This window comes from Triticum urartu, chromosome 2 (assembly GCF_003073215.2).
Source record: "Triticum urartu cultivar G1812 chromosome 2, Tu2.1, whole genome shotgun sequence".
In the NCBI taxonomy this organism is placed as follows: domain Eukaryota; kingdom Viridiplantae; phylum Streptophyta; class Magnoliopsida; order Poales; family Poaceae; genus Triticum; species Triticum urartu.
Genome location: NC_053023.1, coordinates 726,496,139 through 726,501,095, shown reverse-complemented (window position 1 = coordinate 726,501,095; position 4,957 = coordinate 726,496,139). Strand labels below are relative to the sequence as shown.

General features: G+C 38.8%; 1 long non-coding RNA gene across 2 annotated transcripts; it reads right to left on the bottom strand.

Annotated features, from left to right (window-relative positions):
• Window positions 1-770: 770 nt before the first annotated feature.
• On the bottom strand, window positions 771-3,605 carry LOC125534409. 2 transcript variants are annotated; one of them, XR_007294473.1, is made up of 6 exons: window positions 3,498-3,605; window positions 3,228-3,314; window positions 2,720-2,852; window positions 1,772-2,403; window positions 1,538-1,597; window positions 771-996 (listed from the first exon to the last, which is right to left on the bottom strand). It is a non-coding gene; the product is annotated as an uncharacterized LOC125534409 (long non-coding RNA). The 2 variants fall into 2 exon arrangements; XR_007294472.1 differs by lacking the exon at window positions 771-996 and having other exon boundaries at window positions 1,130-1,597.
• Window positions 3,606-4,957: the final 1,352 nt, after the last annotated feature.

The window sequence follows — 4,957 nt, the reverse complement described above, 5'->3', positions numbered from 1 at the left end:
AATTGCATGAGCCGTATACTAATTTTCGAGTGACACATCTGAACATTAGCATTCTGGTTGCAAACAGCCAAACCCAGAATAAATTTAGCAAAATAACCAGAGAAGCAAAAATAGAAGTACAGTTATCATGTCTAACTGTCAAGCATTTCCCAAGGATGGCTAAATGGATTAGGAATGTTGAAAGAGCAACATGAAGGTAGGTCTCCTTGTTAGTCCTAAGAACGATGAGAAATGATGCTAACTTGTACTACTGGACTGATGAGCTTCATATTGCATTCACATCACATGATGAGCTTCGCAGACCATTCAACAACTTTCCCGAAATCCTACCACTGATAAAAAATCAATGAACTCGCTGAAGACAATAATTATCAACCTCACAACCAGCAAGAAAACTGTGCAATAACTAACAAACAACACATCATGTACAATAAAAAATCACAAATAAACATTAGGGGGTTAGAAACAGCAATAAAGCGCTAAAAAGAATGGTCAAGTTGGTAATTAAAATGATTCAATAGCACTGCCATATTGCTACCTAGGCATTGCAATTTCCCACTGGCACCTATCATGGTAACAGTGCCCATTTTCTTGAATGGTTCAACTACAGAGGTTTTCATTGCTGAAATTCAAGCACGGCCACCATAAAGAAAGTTCGATAAATAAGATTCAGTTGTTAGAACTATCCTTGACAATGTAGTCGTCCTACATTGAAGCGAGTATTGGACACGAGAGACCAAATTATATTGTTCAGTTCTTATCAACCCAGGAAGAAAATATGAGGGGAAATTCATATATAGAAAGTTTAGTAAACCCACGCCGGAAAGAAAAACAGCAAATAATGTTCACTTACACTACTCACCAGTTCGTCTTCATATTTGTCCTAGCAGCTTGGCCAACCTATCTGGTTTGTTGTCGTCGGCGGCAAGCTGGCAGGATGACATCCTCATCCCGGAGAGCTCTCATTCTTGCGGATAGTTGACAGTGAAGCATAATCTAGAAGGGAGAAATTAAGGAAAGAGCAGGGAATTAGTGAACTGAACATCGAAAAGCAAGCGGAGGTAGCCAAGACTTATAACTCAAACAACAATTCTTTTGCCCCGATAAATAAAAAGAATTTTCTGTTTGACAACATATATCCAAAGGAACAAACATGTTGTCTGTTTTATTTCCTTAACACACATCTACCCAGCGATCAAATGGTTCACACCTTTTTTTTCTTCTTTTGATACATATCTCCTGAATAATCAAATGGTCGATATCAAAGTACAGCAGTCATATTAGTGTGCCCGTTGTATCAGTTTTATGATTGGAATACGGTTTTCCCTGTATAAAAATAGATCCGAACAGCCAAGCCAACCGTCCAAAAGGTTCTATGCATGTAACTAAATCAATAATCTAAAACCAGCAAGCAACATGCTTGCTGGGAAACACATGCTACTCTCCCAAGCACGATCTACTTCACAAGAATTAGATACAAATTATTTAAATAAACAAACGGGAAACACTTGATACTCTCCCAAGCAGAACCAGAAACCTGACTAAATGACCGGAGGCCAAGTTCACATATGCTCTAGCCATGATTTCCCCCAATTTTCTGCAACCAAAATGAAAGTGCATGATTAATTTAGCGGCAGGTACAAGCACACACTTAACAACGGACAATCCTAACTTGGGTTTCAGAGGCAAGAAACAGTCGAACATTGAACATGTCTGCATGACTAATATAGTAGCAGGTAAAACCACACACTTAACAGGGGACAGTCCTAACCTAGGTTTCAGAGGGAAATGGTTGAAGAACAAACACGTCGTCCTTCATTCTTGTTCAATTCATCCCTTCCCACTTCAAAAAACAAACAGATTGACACAGTTCAGTAATAATAATAGTAGCACATTGTTTCAAAAGATTTGATATGACAGAAATTTAGACAGGTTTAAACTAAAAAAAATAGATCCGTGTAGGCATGGAAGAAGAAAAAACTGAGTGGAGTAGGATATCACCAGGAGCTTAGGCCTGTCATTCTGGCCTTACCGACATGAAAGTGAAAGAGGGTTATTGCCTGCTCTCCTTACCGAAGCCAAATTTAAAAAGGGTCATTGCCTGCTCCCCTTTTTGCTCCCACCCAATTATCACCTGGTTGTGCTCCACTGCGTCCATCCCAGGGTCATGCTCCCTCCTCCGCCTGCCACCACCTCTTCGTTCTGAAAGCAGGCAAGCCACCAGAGGGGCACGGTGATGCAGCAGCTCAGAGGAGGAGGCATCACTTCTCTTTCGCAATTTCGATTTTGGCCTCCACATTGACTGCACCTGGGAGGCGGCCATCGTCCAAGGCAGTAAAGGAGAGGCGGTGATGGCTTGGATCCACCCTGATCTTTTGCCCTGGTGGCCGGATTCATCCCTCTCTGTTCACCAGCAGGGGGGTACATGAGAGAGAAGAAGAGAGATCTGGAAGAAGGGATTGACAAGTAGTGATGGGAGGGTGGGGAAAAGGAGAGAGGAGAAGGTAGGGCAGAAGTTAAAACGAAATTCGATAAGTTGCTTCAGAAATAAGAACAAAGTACACTGCTTTAGGATACTTTATATGGGTGAATCAGGCCCAGATATATCTTCCAGAAAGAATTCATGTATACAACAACAATAGCCCTAGGGAGTGAAGAAATGGCATTATAATACCACGAAGGCAATGGATCCAACTCACCTTCATGTAGTCCAACTCACCTTCATGTAGTCAGCAACATGACCTTCATAGATGTATCCGGTGAATCTCAGCGCCCAGCTGCTTCTTATCCTTCTTGAAGCCAGCAAATCTCTTGTCACTGTGCAGAATATCAAGACCACCATCCAAAGCTCCCTGCAATAGCCAACATAACTGTATACTTCCTAATTCAGTAGCTTAGAGCCCCCTAAATATAGAATAAAAGAAACTCACCAACAACATGCAAGAACTGCAGTCCAAGATTAGGCATATTTCAAGTCCATCAGTGAGCCTGCCGCAGAGCGATGGATCAAACAACACTGTAAGTAAGCTATATATTTTTCTTGGGTTTCCATGTTTAACAACTACATCCTTTAAAATGTCTATTATTTAGATTTCTAACCTATCCAGCAAAATTATCAATCGCTCATTCAAGATCTGTAAGTAAACAAAATAAAGGAGACTTTTCACCACAAATCTCATCTAGCCATCAAAACAAAAGAAAATTAAAGCATTACAGCAGCAGCTCACCATGGCAATCCTGGAAAGCAAAGACTTGTCAGTGTAGAAGAGGTATGTGAAACCCTCTCTGCCTGATCTTCCTACTCTTCCTTGCGACTGTAGATGAAAAGGAAAGCAGTGAACTTGAGGTCCAGATCTCAGATTCATATACCATCCAATTTTTTGCCAAAAAAGGCAAAGTAAAAATCTGAGAACTAAAACCAACTAATACAGCTGCGAGAGCCCAAATAGTTCTGCATACAAGAATCTTTATTTCCCCATAAGGAAACTTCTCCATACCAAGTTGTATATTCTTTGATACTTCCAGTGGGAAAAATATTAGCAATAAAATTGGTCATTGAAGCTAAAGCACCATTCACCTATGCAACAATAACATAAATTAGTATCGGAGTTCAAACATCAAAAGTAGGTATAGTCCATAATAAGCTAACTACCTGGAATACCTACCAATTTAAAATATATGGTTGCAGGGCGCAGGAGATGCGTGGAGTCGCCATTGTGCACAAGCTGCACATGTCGGCGCCCACCTTCTGAGGCCACCGCACGCCGCACGAGCCGCTGCACCACCGCACAATGCATGCTCCTCGACGAAGAGGCAGAGGGCAGGCGAATTAAATCTCATAATCCACCATAAAATTTGGATCAAGATCACAGTCATATAACTAAATTCAAATTGTTCCAAATTTATTAAAGATTCATTTATCCACCAATATAATAATCACCATGCTCATCTATTAAACCTAAAATTGGTCAGAAGATCACAATCACCTAACTAAATCCAAATTGTTCCAAACTGAATTAAATATCTATTTATTCACCAACATAGTAATCACCATGCTCATCTACTAGACCTAAAATCTTATAATCCACCAATCATCTTTGATTATCATCTCAAGACATAATCAGCTAACCAAATCCAACTAAAATCTCATAAATCACAGAGAAATTTGGTTCAATGTCACAACCACCTAACTAAATCCAAATTGTTCAAGAAAAATTAATCCACCGAACATCTTTGACTATCTCCTCAAGATCACAATCACCTAACTAAATCCAAATTGCTCCATGTTTACTAAACATTCATTTATTCACCAATATAATAATCAAGATGCTCATTTACTACACTTAAATACACATAATCCACCGAACATCTTATACTAGCTCTCCAAAATCACAATCACCTAACTAAATCCAACGAAAACCTTATAAACCACTGTGAAATAAGGTTAAAAGATCACAATACCTAACTAAATCTAATTTGCAAACTAAATTAAATATTTGTTTATCCATCAATATAATAATCACCATGCTCATCTATTAGACCTAAGATCTCATAATCCACCAAACATCTTTGACTATCTTCTCAAGACACAACCACCTAACTAAATCCAACTAGAATCTCATAAATCACATAGAAATTTGGTTCAATATCACAATCACCTAACTAAATCCAAATTGTTCAAGATTAATTAATATACCAAACATCTTTGACTTCCTCATCAAGATCCCAATCACCTAACTAAATCCAAATTGTCCCAAACTAAATTACATATCTGTTTATTCACCAATATAGTAATCATCATACTCATCTACTAGACCTAAATCTCATAATCTACTAAACATCTTTGATTATCATCTCAAGACACAATCACCTAACTAAACCCGACTAAAATCTCATAAATCACACAAAAATATGGTTCAATATCACAATCACCTAACTAAAGCCTAATTGTTCAAGA